General features: G+C 46.8%; 1 protein-coding gene across 10 annotated transcripts in view; it reads right to left on the reverse strand.

Moving 5' to 3' along the window:
• The window catches only part of LOC109896506 (neurexin-2), a 1,132,408-nt gene extending 1,116,210 nt beyond the window's left edge, over positions 1 to 16,198 (reverse strand). For all 10 annotated transcript variants that reach the window (XM_031832475.1, XM_031832476.1, XM_031832477.1 and 7 more), the window contains exon 1: positions 16,034 to 16,198. The gene's annotated coding sequence lies outside the window, so the exon portion shown is untranslated. The remainder of the gene's footprint in view (positions 1 to 16,033) is intronic.
• Positions 16,199 to 18,122: the final 1,924 nt, after the last annotated feature.

The raw sequence follows: 18,122 nt of genomic DNA on the forward strand, positions 1-18,122 counted from the left end.
AACATCTGATTTGATCATCCTGCAGCATGACAGACATTGGATGAATATGACATGTTAATATCTTCGGATGTGAGTGATAAAAATAAAATAAAAATTAAATGACTGAATAAATTCGATGAATATTTTTTGCCACAAAGGTGATAGCGAAAGTGTCTTTTTAGGAATTGTGGTTCCGGCATCAGTGAAAAGGCAGTACCAAAAGTGCACAGTGGAAAGTATGCTCCAAACTGGAACCCTGGCCCCATGTTCACACCAGATGAATGAGGGACAAAAACGCTGATAAATATTGGACTCTGCCAATGGGAAATGAAGGGAATATAGACTTGCATCCCAATATGTACTGAAAAACGAATTAACAACTGCTGATAAGATTGTGGCACAGATCCCAAAACTATCTGAGCCCTGATAATCAATTTCTGGATGGGGCTTAGAGGCTGGGAGAGGGTTGTGGGAATGTTGTGTAACTGTTGATGAGAAACACCATCAATGGTTATTATGGGGAGATCATGTGTGGAACAATAAGATCATGTATTTTTTTTAGATGCATTTCAATTATGTATCACTACTGCAATACCTTGAAAAGTAATAGTACTGGAAAATTGAATATAGAGAAAATAATGAATAAACCCCTATGTGCTTCATCAGAGTGGAGTAAGTCAGCAACTTTCTAAACAGATCAGACATCAGACTGGATTGTTATTGAAATGGCTGTGTAACGGGTGTCGTCTTCTGAAGAGGAGGAATCGGACCAAAGCGCAGCGTGGTAAGTGTTCATTACTTTTTTATAAACAGAACACTGAAACAAAAATGGTACAAAGTGAATAAACGAAACCGAAACAGTCCTGTCAGGTGCAAAACACTAAACAGAAAACAACTACCCACAAAAACCATGTGGGAAAAAGATACCTAAGTATGGTTCCCAATCAGAGACAACATAGATAGACAGCTGTCCCTGATTGAGAACCATACTCGGCCAAAACAAAGTCCCTCTGGTGAGGGACGTAGACCGGGGACCCTCGCCGCCGACCCTGGACTGGGACCCTCGTCGCGGTCCCCGGCCTGGGGACCATCGTAGCGGGCCCCGGACTGGGTACCCTCGTAGCGGGCCCTGGACTGGGCGCCCTTGTTGGGAACTCCGGACTGGAGGGCGTCGCTGGAGGCTCCGGACTGGAGGACGACACTGGAGGCTCCGGACTGGAGGGCGACACTGGAAGCTCCGGACTGAAGGGCGCCTCTGGAGGCTCCAGACTGGAGGGTGACACTGGAGGCTCCGGACTGGAGGGTGTGGCTGAAGGGTCTGGACTGGAGGGCGACTCTGGAGGGAGGAGACGCAGAGACAGCCTGGTGCGTGGGGCTGCCACAGGGCCCACCAGGCTGGGGAGACCAACAGGAGGCCAGGTGCGTAGAGGAGGCACCGGATGAACCAGGCTGTGGGGGAGCACTGGAGCTCTGGCGCGCAGCCTTGGCACCACTCCTCCAGGCTGAAAGCCCACTTTTTTTCAATACTTTCGTTGCCCTCTTATTTTGCACCGCTTATCCGTAAATACATCTGTTTATCGCTCACCACAAAGGTGAGAGAGGATGCAGATAATTGCATGACCCCACTCGTTCATCCAATGTCCTTGGTGGTTGTGTGTAGTCTATGAATGTGTGTCATGAACTAAATGGTGCCTGTGCTATGCTGTACCCCCAGGTCTTCTGCAATCAGGGAGCCAGCCTCTCTATGATGGCTAAGGCTGATGAAGGTATGCTCTTTGTACAACCCCAATAGAGCCACCGTTGCCCCACTGGCCCATTCTAAGAAGCCCCTTTGTGGCTGGGGAGCCAACCTTTCACCCTCTCCTCAAGAGGACCCTTTGTGCTTCTCAAATAGGCTTTCCTTGCAATAACTCTCTCCGATATTGCGCCACACAAACAGTGTGTAACTCAACCCCTATCGCCCTCCTAAACCCCTATCGCCCTCCTCAACCCCTATCGCCCTCCTCAACCCCTATCGCCCTCCTCAACCCCTATCGCCCTCCTCAGGCCCTTTTACCTTCAACAACCCCTATCGCCCTCCTCAACCCCTATCGCCCTCCTCAACCCCTATCACCCTCCTCAACCCCTATCGCCCTCCTAAACCCCTATCGCCCTCCTAAACCCCTATCGCCCTCCTAAACCCCTATCGCCCTCCTCAACCCCTATCGCCCTCCTCAGGCCCTTTCACCTTCAACAACCCCTATCGCCCTCCTCAACCCCTATCGCCCTCCTAAACCCCTATCGCTCTCCTCAACCCCTATCGCCCTCCTCAACCCCTATCGCCCTCCTCAAACCCTATCGCCCTCCTCAACCCCTATCGCCCTCCTCAACCGCTATCGCCTTCCTCAACCCCTATCGCCCTCCTCAACCCCTATCGCCCTCCTCAACCCCTATCGCCCTCCTCAACCCCTATCGCCCTCCTCAACCCCTATCACCCTCTTCAGGCCCTTTTACCTTCAACAACCCCTATCGCCCTCCTCAACCCCTATCACCCTCTTCAGGCCGTTTTACCCTTCTCAGGCCCTATCACCCTTCTCAAACCCAGCCCGCTCTTCTCTTTATTCCCAGGTGGGGAAAAGTCTAGAGCTCATTTTGTCCAATAAATAGCAGGGAGAAATCCAGCATTGAACTGTGCTGTGACTCAATCTCTCTCACAGTCTCACAAGGGCATTTTTGGGGTGAAGGGAACCTTATTTTCTCACATCAAAATGATTTGGAAAGATGTGTTTGGTAGCAGAGGACTGTGAGGAGAGACAGAGAGAAGAGACTGGCTGCGGGAACAAAGAGAACATCTTGTATAAGAGAAGCCTGGCTGAGTGGCTGCCTGCCTGACTGGCAGACTGACTGTTTGACTGGTTGGCTGAATGACTGTTTGACTGACTGTGTCCAGAGCTGAAATTCTCCATCTCTGAGATGAGTCATGTTAAGTGACTTCTGCGAAATACAAGATCACCGTGATGTAGACTGACTACTGTGAAATTTTCCCTATTCCCTTCCACTTCCCGGTTCATCTTTCAAACTTTCAAGAGTATCTTTATTACAGTGAAGGCTTATTTTAGCTCAGAGGACATTGGCATGGATTCAAGGCTATGTCTACTGCTCTGTCACTCATAAGTATGCAGCTATGACTAGGACAGAAATGGAGTGGAGTACAACTCTATGAATAGGACAGAAATGGAGTGGAGTACAACTCCATGAATACGACAGAAATGGAGTGGAGTACAACTCCATAAATACAACAGAAATGGGGTGGACTAAAACTCTATGAATACGACAGAAATGGAGTGGAGTACAACTCTATGAATATGACAGAAATGAGGTGGAGTACAACTCTATGGATACGAAAGAAATGGAGTGGAGTACAACTCTATGGATAGGAAAGAAATGGGGTGGAGTACAACTCTATGGATACGAAAGAAATGGGGTGGAGTACAACTCCATAAATACGACAGAAATGGGGTGGAGTACAACTCTATGGATTTGGAACTCATGCAAGTATTATTGGATGGCTACAACTTGAGTGTCTCTCCTCTAATAGACACTGCCTCTAGTACACAACGTACAATGTACACAGTACACAATGTCTCCACATGGCCATGACCCTATCCATTCAGCTAAGCAATTAACATATTACATTGGCACTTCCTGTTTAGATTTTTCCAACCGTATTCCACGGGTATGACAAAACATTTATTTTTACTGCTCTAATTATGTTTAAGGTTCATGGAATATGGCCAATATTCCACGGCTAAGGGCTGTATCCAAGCACTCTGCGCTGGGTCGTGCACAAGAACGGCCCTTATCCGTGGTATATTGGCTATATACCACACCTCCTCAGGCCTCACTGCTTAAGTATACCAGTTTCATTTGAGGACCAGGATGTTGAAAGGTGTTCCATACAGATTACAAAATAGCTGGGAAGAGATTTTTGATGTACCGATTCCATGGCACAGGGAGTATGAGTTGATATGGAAAATGACGCAGAGATGTGTCCTTGGGCGGGGCGCTTGACCCTGGTTGCTCCTGTGGGTCTCTCTGGACGGGAGTTTGTTAGATGACTGAATGTAATGTCAATGTTGAGCGGCTTCACTGCAGGAGGTAGATTGTATGTTTTAATGTTAAATTAAGCAATAAGGCTTATCTCTACAGTTGAAGTCGGAAGTTTACATACACTTAGGTTGGAGTCATTAAAACTTGCTTTTCAACCACTCCACAAATTTCTTGTAAACAAACTATAGTTTTTTTCTACTTTCTGCATGACACAAGTCATTTTTCCAACAATTATTTACAGACAGATTATTTCACTTATAACTGTATCACAATTCCAGTGGGTCAGAAGTTTACATACACTAAATTGACTGTGCCTTTAAACAGCTTGGAAAATTCCAGAGAATGAATTAATGGATTTAGAAGCTTCTGATGTACCTGTGGATGTATTTCCAGGCCTAGCTTCAAACTCAGTGCCTCTTTGCTTAACATCATGGGAAAATCTAAAAAAAATCAGCCAAGACCTCAGACAAAAATTGCAGACCTCCACAAGTCTGGTTTATTCTTGGGACCAATTTCCAAACGCATGAAGGTACCACGTTCATCTGTACAAAAAATAGTACTCAAGTATAAACACCATGGGACCACGGAGCCGTCATACCGCTCAGGAAGGAGACGTGTTCTGTCTCATAGAGATGAACGAACATTGGTGCGTAAAGTGCAAATCAATCCCAGAACAACAGCAAAAGACCTTGTGAAGATGCTGGAGGAAACGGGAACAAAAGTATCTATATCCACAGTAAAACGAGTCCTATATCGACATAACCTGAAAGGCCACTCAGCAAGGAAGAAGCCACTGCTCCAAAACCACCATAAAAAAAAGCCAGACTATGGTTTGCAACTGCACATGGGGACAAAGATCGTACTTTTTGGAGAAATGTCCTCTGGTCTGAGAAAACAAAAATAGAACTGTTTGGCCATAACGACCATCATTATGTTTGGAGGAAAAAGGGGGAGGCTTGCAAGCTGAAGAACACCATCCCAAACGTGAAGCACGGGGGTGGCAGCATCATGTTGTGGGGGTACTTTGCTGCAGGAGGGACTGGTGCACTTCACAAAATAGATGGCATCATGAGGTTGGAAATGATGTGGTTATATTGGAGCAACATCTCAAGATATCAGTCAGGAAGTTAAAGCTTGGTTGCAAATGGGTCTTCCAAATGTACAATGACCCCAAGCATACTTCCAAAGTTGTGGCAAAATGGCTTAAGGACAACAATGTCAAGATATTGGAGTGGCCATCACAAAGCCCTGACCTCAATCCCATAGAAAATTTGAGGGCAGAACTGAAAAAGTGTGTGCGAGCAAGGAGGCCTACAAACCTGACTCAGTTACACCAGCTCCATCAGGAGGAATCGGCCAAAATCCTCCAGACTTATTGTGGGAAGCTTGCGCGAGGCTACCCGAAACGTTTGACCCAAGTTAAACACTTTAAAGGAAATGCTACCAAACACTAATTGAGTGCTTGTAAACTTCTGACCTACTGGGATGGTGATGAAAGAAATAAAAACTGAAATAAATCATTCTCTCAACAATTATTCTGACATTTCACATTCTTAAAATAAAGTGGTGATCCTAACTGACCTAAGAAATTGAATTTTTACTAGGATTAAATGTCAGGAATTGTTAAAAACTGAGTTTAACTGTATTTGGCTACGGTGTATGTAAATTTCCGACTTCAACTGTATAAGTACTGTAGTTATGTATATAAACATTAGAATGGCTCCACCCACATTTAAAAATACTACAGTATATTTAAGCAATAAGGCATGAGGGGGTGTGGTATATGGCCGCTGCTAATGTCTGCTCGTGTGTACGACACAACATGGAGTGCCTCGATACAGCCATTAGCCATGGTATATTGGCCATATACCACAAACCCCAGAGGTGTCTTATTGCTGTTATAAACTGGTTACCAACATAATTAGAGCAGTAAAAATAAACATTTTGTCATGCAGTCAATCAGTATTCAGGGCTCGAACCATCCAGTTTATAATATTGTATAAATACTATAATTTTCACTGTGAGTGTTTTTTCACTGAGAGTGTTTTTTTTCTTTTCTACTATAGTATAAATACTGTAGTAAAAGAAAACTGTAGTCTGTACTATAGTAATTAATGTAGTGTTTTTTGTGATTCTAGTATACTGTAGTATTTACTTTTTGCAGACATTACTGTAGTATTTAATGTGTTTTAGTTTGATTATTTTTGGCATAGAAGTGAAGGCTTTCTCTTTCAGCAAACCTACTGGAGAAATATAAAAAATAAAACATTTTCCATAGACTGTAGGTAGGTAGGGAGGGAGGGAGGGAGGTAGGTAGGTAGGGAGGGAGGGAGGTAGGGAGGGAGGTAGGTAGGGAGGGAGGGAGGTAGGGAGGGAGGGAGGGAGGGAGGGAGGGAGGGAGGTAGGTAGGTAGGGAGGTAGGTAGGTAGGTAGGTAGGGAGGGAGGGAGGGAGGGAGGGAGGGAGGTAGGGAGGGAGGGAGGGAGGGAGGGAGGGAGGGAGGGAGGGAGGGAGGGAGGGAGGGAGGGAGGGAGGGAGGGAGGGAGGTAGGTAGGTAGGTAGGTAGGTAGGTAGGTAGGGAGGGAGGGAGGTAGGGAGGGAGGTAGGTAGGTAGGTAGGTAGGTAGGTAGGTAGGTAGGGAGGGAGGTAGGGAGGGAGGGAGGGAGGGAGGGAGGGAGGGAGGGAGGGAGGGAGGGAGGGAGGGAGGGAGGGAGGAGGGAGGGAGGGAGGGAGGGAGGGAGGGAGGGAGGTAGGGGGGTAGGTAGGGGGGTACGTAGGGAGGGAGGGAGGGAGGTAGGGGGGTAGGTAGGGGGGTAGGTAGGAGGGAGGGAGAGGAGGGAGGGAGGGAGGGAGGGAGGGAGGGAGGGAGGGAGGGAGGGAGGGAGGGAGGGAGGGAGGGAGGGAGGGAGGGAGGTAGGGAGGGAGGGAGGGAGGGAGGGAGGTAGGGAGGGAGGTAGGGAGGTAGGGAGGGAGGTAGGAGGGAGGTAGGGAGGTAGGGAGGGAGGTAGGGAGGGAGGGAGGGAGGGAGGGAGGTAGGGAGGGAGGTAGGGAGGGAGGAGGGAGGTAGGGAGGGAGGGAGGGAGGAAGGGAGGGAGGGAGGGAGGGAGGGAGGGAGGGAGGGAGGGAGGGAGGGAGGGAGGGAGGGAGGGAGGGAGGGAGGGAGGGAGGGAGGTAGGTAGGTAGGTAGGTAGGTAGGTAGGGAGGGAGGGAGGAGGGAGGGAGGGAGGGGGAGGGAGGGAGGGAGGGAGGGAGGGAGGTAGGGAGGGAGGTAGGGAGGGAGGGAGGAGGGAGGGAGGTAGGGAGGGAGGTAGGGAGGTAGGTAGGGAGGGAGGGAGGGAGGGAGGGAGGGAGGGAGGTAGGGAGGGAGGTAGGGAGGGAGGGAGGGAGGGAGGGAGGGAGGGAGGGAGGGAGGGAGGTAGGGAGGGAGGTAGGGAGGGAGGTAGGGAGGTAGGTAGGGAGGTAGGGAGGGAGGGTAGGGAGGTAGGTAGGTAGGGAGGGAGGTAGGTAGGTAGGGAGGTAGGTAGGTAGGGAGGGAGGGAGGGAGGGAGGGAGGGAGGGAGGGAGGGAGGGAGGGAGGGAGGGAGGGAGGGAGGGAGGGAGGGAGGGAGGGAGGGAGGGAGGTTGGGAGGTAGGTAGGGAGGGAGGGAGGTAGGGGGGTAGGTAGGGAGGGGGAGGGAGGGAGGGAGGTAGGTAGGGAGGGAGGGAGGGAGGTAGGGGGGTAGGTAGGGAGGGAGGGAGGTAGGGAGGTAGGTAGGTAGGGAGGTAGGTAGGGAGGGAGGGAGGGAGGGAGGTAGGGAGGGTAGGGAGGGAGGGAGGGAGGGAGGGAGGTAGGTAGGGAGGGAGGGAGGGAGGGAGGGAGGGAGGGAGGGAGGGAGGGAGGGAGGGAGGGAGGGAGGGAGGGAGGGAGGGAGGGAGGAGGGAGGGAGGGAGGGAGGGAGGGAGGAGGGAGGGAGGGAGGGGGGGTAGGTAGGTAGGTAGGTAGGTAGGTAGGTAGGTAGGTAGGTAGGTAGGTAGGTAGGTAGGTAGGTAGGTAGGTAGTGAGGGAGGGTAGGGAGGTAGGGAGGGAGGGAGGGAGGGAGGGAGGTAGGGAGGGAGGGAGGGAGGTAGGGAGGGAGGGAGGGAGGGAGGGAGGGAGGGAGGGAGGGAGGGAGGGAGGGAGGGAGGGAGGGAGGGAGGGAGGGAGGGAGGGAGGTAGATAGGTAGGTAGGTAGGGAGGGAGGGAGGTAGGTAGGGGGGTAGGTAGGTAGGTAGGGAGGTAGGTAGGTAGGTAGGGAGGGAGGGAGGGAGGGAGGGAGGGAGGGAGGTAGGGAGGGAGGGAGGGAGGGAGGGAGGGAGGGAGGGAGGGAGGGAGGGAGGTAGGTAGGTAGGGAGGTAGGTAGGTAGGTAGGTAGGGAGGGAGGGAGGGAGGGAGGGAGGTAGGTAGGGAGGGAGGGAGGTAGGGGGGTAGGGAGGTAGGTAGGGAGGTAGGTAGGTAGGGAGGTAGGTAGGTAGGTAGGTAGGTAGGGAGGTAGGTAGGGAGGGAGGGAGGGAGGGAGGGAGGGAGGGAGGGAGGAGGGAGGGAGGGAGGGAGGGAGGGAGGGAGGGAGGGAGGGAGGGAGGGAGGGAGGGAGGGAGGGGGGTAGGGAGGTAGTTAGGGAGGTAGGGGGGTAGGGAGGTAGGTAGTGAGGGAGGGAGGGAGGGAGGTAGGGAGGTAGGGGGGTAGGGAGGTAGGTAGGGAGGTAGGTAGTGAGGGGGGTAGGTAGGTAGGTAGGTAGGTAGGGAGGTAGGGGGTTAGGTAGGTAGGTAGGTAGGGAGGGAGGGAGGGAGGGAGGTAGGGAGGGAGGGAGGGAGGGGGGTAGGGGGGTAGGTAGGTAGGTAGGTAGGTAGGTAGTGAGGGAGGGAGGTAGGGAGGTAGGGAGGGAGGGAGGGAGGTAGGGGGGTAGGTAGGTCGGGAGGTAGGTAGGTAGGTAGGTAGGTAGGTAGGTAGGTAGGGAGGTAGGGGGGTAGGTAGGTAGGTAGGGAGGTAGGGAGGGAGGGAGGTAGGTAGGGAGGGAGGGGGGTAGGTAGGTAGGTAGGGAGGTAGGTAGGTAGGTAGGTAGGTAGGTAGGTAGGTAGGTAGGTAGGTAGGTAGGTAGGTAGTGGGGTAGGTAGGTAGGTAGGTAGGTAGGTAGGGAGGGAGGTAGGGAGGTAGGGAGGGAGGGAGGGAGGGAGGTAGGGAGGGAGGGAGGGAGGGAGGGAGGGAGGGAGGGAGGGAGGGAGGGAGGGAGGGAGGGAGGGAGGGAGGGAGGGAGGGAGGGAGGGGTAGGTAGGGAGGTACGTAGAGAGGTAGGTAGGGAGGGGGGAGGTATGTAGGTAGGTAGGGTGGTAGGTATGGAGGTAGGGTGTAGGGGGGTAAGTAGGTTGGTAGGGAGGGAGGTAGGGAGGTAGGGAGGTAGGACTGGGGTCTAAATGGATAGTTCAGAGCTTCTGAGCTATTTTCTGTAACCTGTAGGGAACACGATATATGGTCTATACTTGGCATGTGGGTTACTGACTTATGGGTGGCACAAATTATGGGGGAAGCTCTGAAATATCAAATCAATTCAAATGTTATTTACGATCAAATCAAACGATCCATTTACTATAATCATGTAGTATTTACTATAGTATTATACAGTATACTATAGTTTCCTATAGAATTATATAATATGTAGTGTAGTATTCTATAGTAAACTGCAGTATTTTTTCATGCTGGTCAACCTGATATATCAATCAATGGAGAGCTTACATCACTCCATTTGCCCAACAGATACCCTTCTGAAGGCGGGGGAGGTGAGATGGAGTATTTTTAAACCAGAGAAAGCAGCTGTCTTTTGTGCTGTAGTAATTTAGGTTAAATAGCTCGCTGGAGAGTGCTAACGCAATGCGTCACACCTAAAATGCATACCCCCAACACCCAGGCCTGGCTAAAGATATGTGGTATGACAGTAGAAAATGAAGGAGGAGGAGAAGAAGAAAAAATAGGAGGAGAAGGAGGGGAAGGAGGGGGAGAAGGAGAAGGAGGAGGAGAAGGAGGATGAGAAGGAGAAGGAGGAGGAGAAGGAGGATGAGAAGAAGGAGAAATAGGAGGAGAAGGAGGGGAAGGAGGAGGAGAAGGAGAAGGAGGCTCGCTGAGGAACCCAACTTCCATGGCTCTTTAGAGACATCAAATACATCAAATGTGGCTTTCAGTTGAGGCAAGTGCTACAGAGAAAGCATCTTATTAATTCATTGGATTTGTGTTGCTGTTTTTGGGATAACTCCAAAATGAAAAGGGCTGGGTTTGCTTCTTTCAACTATTCAGGAAAAAAACTCATGCATGATTAAAATACAGGGCTTTTTCAGCTGCAGTCCCTTTGGTGACTCAATTCTTATAATATCACTACGCAACCATGGTCATTCATCCACCAAAACCCAGAAAGGGCTGCAAAATGTAACATCCCCCAAAACACCCAAAACACCTGCCTGCCATTACTCCTTGTGGCAAAATCCCTTCCAAGCCTACCAATCAAACTCAACTAACCCAATCAGATCAATCAATACTCTGCACTGTATTATTTTTCAGTAGGATTGAACCAATCAGTGTGAAAGAAAATGAGAGGTCTTTAAGTACGTTGTTAGATCATAGGGCCTTCTCCATCAGAGGCCTCCCATAACTTACTCGGATCTGACTGCGTAATCAAAGCACTAGATGAGGCTGAGGCTGGAAGAGGCAGGGCACGTCACCCCTCATCACAGACACATCAACATAATGGAGGAGATAGGGGGGTGGAGGGTTACGGTGGATAGAGGGTCTTTATATTCCAGATGTGTTTTTCCATTTCCTTCTCTTTGCAACTGAAAGTGTCTGCTGTCTGCCTCTTACCTCCCCTAAGTTTGTCTGCTCATTCCTTCGTTTGGATGAAGGAATAGAAAGATGGATAAAGCAATGGAAAGATGGATGAAGGAATAGAAAGATGGATGAAGGAATAGGAGCAGAGAGTTAATGAGGCAGATTGCTCTCGTCGCTGCTGTGTGAGGGATTACAGGGAGATTACCGTGCCTGATTCTCTCTCTCGTTCCTCATCTCTCTCTCCCTCCCTTCCTCCCTCCCTCCCTCACTGACAGTGATGAACCAGAACAGGAGGTCATGCCCGTGTTGGCCTAGTGACGGCCTAGCGACGGGGCACGTATCAACAGAGGTGAGAGGAAGAGGAACCCCTGATGTCTGTGTCAGGGAAAATGGCAGCTGAGCTATTCAATACCATTCAAGGACTGTCCTCTGAGTGGATAGGATTTCTGAGGCCTTGTGTCTGACATTTTGATTTATGAACCTCTCCACTACAATACAATACCAACAAAGTATCCTGAAATTACCATTTGGCTGACATTTTAGAGATGATGAACCTCTCTTGCCCATTATCAAACCACAATAGAATATTATACAATAAAATAAAATACAACAGAATAGAATGAAATAGAAAATAATCAAATATAACTTTTACATTGTGGGGCTACTTCCTAGACGAGGTACATTAATACGTCAGCGTTTCAAAAGGCCTAGTTCAGAGGCTATCCAACGTACCAATGGATTCTGATTGCAGAGCCATTTAAATGTAGGTTGATTATCCGAGTTTCCTATTATGTATGGATTTTGTATTCAGGAAAGTTGCATAACAGTGGATAGGAGCACACAAATGTAAGCGGAGGACATTGAAACCCACTTTTGCACTCAGTGAATAACAGGTCTGGAATCAATTATTCAGATTGAGGGGAATTTGCAATTATTATAAATCATCTCAACCCATCATGGCAATGTTAAGCACCCTCCATAAAACACAGTGAGTAGAACAATAGATAGAAAGTGTACATATAGATTCTCCACATTCTCGTCTGTTGGCAGCGCCACAGTGGTAAATATGGAAGCATATTAGAGAAGATGCTAATCAGCCTGTGCGTTATTCATGGATTATAAACTCACTGTCAGTCAAAACCGTTTTACAGACCAAAGTCAATAGCATGTTAGGATGTCCCTGAAAGAGTACTTCATTCAATAGCTTGAGAGAAGATGATCACATTTCAAATGGTTGAATTCATTGTATTTGTTGCGATTTCCTGAACATGCAAGGGATAAACAATATATTCACCCAGTCATTTGGCATTGTATAGACTTTAGCTGAAACCAACCTCCCTTCATAGTACAGCCCAAACACAATTAGATAGTAATATTAGAAATAACAGAATAGAACAGAAATGAGGTTGCGGGGAATGGTATAGAGGCTATTAAACTGCCAATGACATACACAGAGTGTACAAAACATTAAGAACACCTGCTCTTTCCATGACATAGACTGACCAGGTGAATCCAGGTGAAAGCTAAGATCCCTCACTTGTTAAATCCACCTCCAACAGTGTAGATTAAGGGGAGGAGACAGGTTAAAGAAGGATTTTTAAGCCTTGAGACAATTGAGACATGGATTGTGTATGTGTGCCATTCAGAGTGTGAATGGGCAAGACAAAAGATTTAAGTGCCTTTGAGTGCTGTGCTGAGAGGGGGGGGGGGGTGCACCTCAGTATTAAGAAGCTGTCCTTAATGTTTTGTACACTCAGTGTATACGTGTGTGTGCGTGTGTGTGTGCGTGTGTGCGTGCGTGCGTGTGTGTGTGTGTGTGTGTGTGTGTGCGTGTGTGCGTGCGTGCGTGCGTGCGTGCGTGCGTGTGTGTGTGTGTGTGTGTGTGTGTGTGTGTGTGTGTGTGTGTGTGTGTGTGTGTGTGTGCACTGTATATGCATGGTTTATGCAGGGTTGTGGAGTAACGGATTACAAAAAACTGCGACTGTCATCCCTTATGTTACCAGCAAAGTATTGTAATTACAGATACTTTTGAAGACCTAGATGTTTACTTCTAGGGTTACTTTAACATTCAGAAAAGATGTTTGCGAAACATTTGTTTGACAGCTTTATGTTTCCTCAATGTCATTCAAATCAGCAATGGCAAAAGGAGCAAGTTTAAATTTGTTTCAGCTGAGCGAGTCTGACTACAAGTCAGAGACCATTACGATGACACACCAAATACGTTTGACTGTTCGTGGAATAGAGTAGGAATAGGCTTTTGTAGGCTAAACTATGTCATCCAATGGTGCGACTGCTCTCGGCATCCAAAGATTATCCAATTTGAATAATGCTTGGAGGTAAGGACGAAAGCAGTGGTGTAGTCTACGGCGATACGGATATCACTTATTATTGATATCCTCATAGCGCATTGGTGTGAATCACACTGCTGCTCTGTCATTTAGCTATTTGCGGTTTACTGATTGTGGTTGTTGTTGATGGCTGTTCACAAATGCACATGTGTATTTTAACCCAATAATGGTTGAATTGAAGAAGGTTAAACTGCCTATTAATCATAGTTTTGTGGACAGCCAGTGAAATATGCGCTCTTTCAACTGCTCTATAGTGCGGTACCCAACTTCTCCATACTGTCAAAATGAGTTTAATTTAAGTAGACCACAAGTGGGACTTTTATTGCTCAATCTATTTGTGGTGATTAAACAAACATGTATGATAGGCTTAATGGACACATGCTCAAACTCGCGCACTTTTGATAGACGTAAACAGCTGCAAATGATCGAGATCTCAAAGTGTCACCAACAAAAACAGAAACAATAGGTCTATAGCAAATGCAGCATATGTTGTTACATTCATACGTGCAAATAGCACTTTTCGGTGGTCCTCAAAGCATGCCATTCCATGAGAGGAGCATTTCTTTTTCAACTCGACGCAATGGGCCCAATCAGTTGTCCATGACAACAACATAAACAACAGAGTAGACGAACAAATCCTTCGTTTTTGGGTTACGCTCAGGTAGAACAACTTGGCTAATCTATATTTCCATATTTCCAAATCCTATTCTTGAAGATCAAGGGAAATTAAATGAATTGGAATGACTAGAAATCTGACAGACTTTTAAACATTTTTTAAATGTAAAGACTAATCGTAAACTGTAACAGAAAGAAAGCAATGTGTTTCAACTCATACAGTTTAATGCAACATACATGCATTTTTATTTTACTAGGCAAGTCAACTAAGAACAAATTCTTATTTACATTGACCCCTACCGAGGATCAGGTGCAAAACGACAGATTTTTACCTTGTCAGCTCGGGGATTCGATCCAGCAACCTTATGGTTAATGGCCCTACACTTTAACCAATTGACCACCTGCTGCCCCATTTATGGACAGCTATGTAAACCCCAACATTGGTTTATCCTGTAATAGCAATTTTTGTCTTCTTGTAATGCCTCTTAAAGGAAAACTAATCTAAAAGTAACCAGATTACGTTACTGAGTTTGGGTCATCCAAAAATGACGTTACTGATTACAATTTTGGACAGGTAGCTAGTAACTGTAACGGATTACAATAACCTTCCCAACCCTGTTTGTATAGGTACAGTATGTCTTTAGGAGGGGTTGGATGAAGCGGAAAGTCACATTTTGTTGGACCTTGTGGACCAACTGACGAATAAAGTGAGATCTTAATCTAGATGTTCAATTCAGAAGGGTCATCATGTCCAATTATTTAGCCCAGGGGTCTGTATTGGAATTAGAAGACAGCCTGTTCGATAAGTGATATACACCACTGCCTGGTCTATGTGTGCGTCAATCAACTCCAGGCCCCCCTCCTACCCCGATAGCTATCCCCAATGTAGCACAAGTTTTCATGTAAACGTAACCATTAACTGTCGTGGAACATGGTATTTTCCCTCTCTCTATCTGATATTGAGGGACCCTAAGGAGAGACGGTTACGCACCCCAGTGGGCTAAGGTATAGCGACACAGTGGAATACATTTGAGTCGCATTTGCTATACTGCTATTATCAAATATCATATATATCGCATTTGTCATTAAAAAAGGTCAATTATGCTATAATAATGTAATGTAATAGCGGGCTGATATATATATGAATTGGAATGTATATATACATATGTGTGTACGTAAATGCAGCTATAATGCAATAGAGCCGGATCGTTTTCAGACAGAACTGTAATGCGGTGTTTCAGAGACCAAATAATGCATTGCCTCGAGTGGCCTAAACTATTCAAGCCTTAAAAGATCACTGTAAAGCGCCAATAAAACGTATTTAATGAAGCCCATGTTGTGAACTTCAATATTTATATGTCCTGAGCTCCCAAGTCGGCTCTCAAGTAAATTCAAGCTATAAATTCTTCCTTTCAAGGATTTGGAAAAGGTGTAGGGGGACATCACTAAAGAGCGTGATTGATAATAGGTGAATAGACAGTGGACTCATTCTCTGCAGCAAGAAGCATATGACCATCTTTCTGAACTTGGTTTGATACTGGAGCCTTAGATGTCTATCCAGACTGGGCAATGAAAAGACGCGCTCGTCTCATATTGGATTCTCCGACATTAACATTGCCTAAAATTACAATCATAAGGTATATCAATTTATACAGTAATCACATTAATCATATTTTTCTGAACATGTGAAAAATGAAACGCACTCTCCTGTTTTTTTCTTCTTTTTTTCCCCATTCTCGGTAATGTAGCCTATTACAAACAGCGGGCCAATTTCTGGACGTAGAATATAGAGCAGCTGTCTGCCCGCTTATAGGCTATGTCTCATCCCAAAGAAGGACACTGCTGCCAGGTCCGAATAATCCCTTCCAAAATATTGACCCATTACGCATCCCTCCATCTACAGTCATGTATACATTCTTCTCTAAGGAAACGGCGTCCTATTATTATGATGACAACATACTAACCTATCATATCTCTTTCAACACAAACATGATTTCAGAACTGCAATCGACAGCAAAAAAAGGTCCGTAGTCTGATATAACCATGCTCTGTTGTTTGTCACGCTGTCCGAACATCCACATACTGCTTCCAGCACAGCAGCGCTGTCAGAAAACGCAGACAGACAGACGCAAAGGAATTATGACCATAGAAAAACATAGAAGAAAAGTCCTTACTTGTGTCTTTCTGAAATCCCTCTCGATAATTCTCCAGACATCAAAGGTGTAATATTCCTAATCTGGATATGCCGCTTATTTTGTTATCCAGTGAGTGAAGCAGGTCAGAATGCCGTGTTTTCTTCTTCTCCAGCTACCAGATGCGAACGGAGCTAGCCCTGTCGTTCCACCTGCAACCGTGGAATTGAAGAGACAGCATCAGCACCGCACTGGAGCCCGCCCACCGCGACACGCCCCGCTCCGGCGAGGCTACTTCCAACCAAGGCGAGGGAGGAGTTGGCGAAACAGGCGAAACAGCTCCGTCGGTTGTCTATCGCTGAGACTGCTGCTGCGCTGAACATTTACCAGTTCCCACAGGCGACCCACATAGTGACAACACTCAAGATCCAACTTGAACTCTGAACATTAATATTGGGCATTTGTGGAAGGCCTGGCCGATACCCTATGACTTAAGAAGGTTTAAATTAATTCCAAAATGTTAAAATATAAATTGGCATCTAAAAACAGTGTTGTAAAACAACATTATAGGCTTACTGGCACACCTAGCCTATTTCAAATGGCAGGTGACCTAATTAGTCAATTCAAATCAACTGTGCCAAAAGACCAATGAAATCTCAACATTCAAACAATTTCCAAACTTGATTGGAAAACTGATTAGATTATTTTTTGCAAATATTTGTTTTCAAAGTAAATGCGAATGAACAGTTTAACAATTGAATGCAAATATATGATGAGGGATGTACTGTGAATTTGAAAGGTTACACAATAACAACAGAACCTTCTCAATTATCAACAGTTTTACAATGACCATCATGGAGCCAATTCTTCAGAAAGTTATGAAAAATTGAAAATGAATGTACCTATACTTTGTCCTCGTCTTCATTATCTGTGGACCAATTCCCAAACCAATTATACAATGGTAATGGGAAATCACACCATTTTTATTTAGTTGATCAATTGCTAAGCTATTTGACAATTTCTGATCAGCCCGCTACTATTTGGAGAATAAGTCAATTTTTTGTTCTGTCATACACACTCGCGCACACACACACACACACACACACACACACACACACACACACACACACACACACACACACACACACACACACACACACACACACACACACACACACACACACACACACACACACACACACACGCACACACACGCACACACACACACACACACACATACACATACACATACACATACACATACACATACACACACACACTATTTCTCCCTGCCATTGACAGACATGGGCTGGAGCTGCAGCTCATTAGAAGGCTAGCGCCTCGTCTGATCTGGTCTGGTCTCCGTGGGAGTGTGACTGTGATTCACTCCTGTCCCAAACTATGTCAGCAAATTGCCACAGCTGATTACTTTATCTCAGCACCTGTTTTTATCTCCCAATATACTTTGCCCTGGAAGAATATGTCTCTGTATCAGCAGTAATGGTGGTTGTGGGAACTGAAAGACCAATGGACAGACCAGAGAGAAATGTGAACTGTCGGTGTCAATTTTTAATGTTCCTCTGTTTTGTAACATGTCTAAATCAGACACCTGTGCCGTTGATGGAGAAATCAGACACTTTGTCCGTGAAGCTGGAGGTATCAAGCATTCTTACTTAGTAATGTTGACAGGGACTGACACGTAGAGAGTCCATCAAAATATCATCCAGGGCTACTCGTGTTCTGTGAGACGGGAAAGAAAGGTGAGGTCACAGATCTCAAGGTCACTAAACAAAGACTGCTACGGTCTACGCAGGATCAGGGGTTGAAAAGTCCTGCCAAGCTCAATCTGGGTAACCATTTATTTTGTAGCAAGAACTTCTTCTATACTCAATATATCTTTTTATGCATTATAAATAACTATACTGTCTCTTCTGCAGCCATATTCTGTAAGTCATTTGAGAATATAGACATAAACAAATCCACTGAGTGTACAAAACTATAGGAAGACCTTCCTGATATTGAGTTGCACCCCCTTTTGCCCTCAGAACAGCCTCACTTCGTCGGGGCATGGACTCTACAAGGTGTTGAAAGCGTTCCACAGGGATGCTGGTCCATGTTGACTCCAACGCTT

The sequence above is a fragment of the Oncorhynchus kisutch genome, linkage group LG9 (assembly GCF_002021735.2).
Source record: "Oncorhynchus kisutch isolate 150728-3 linkage group LG9, Okis_V2, whole genome shotgun sequence".
NCBI classification, from domain to species: domain Eukaryota; kingdom Metazoa; phylum Chordata; class Actinopteri; order Salmoniformes; family Salmonidae; genus Oncorhynchus; species Oncorhynchus kisutch.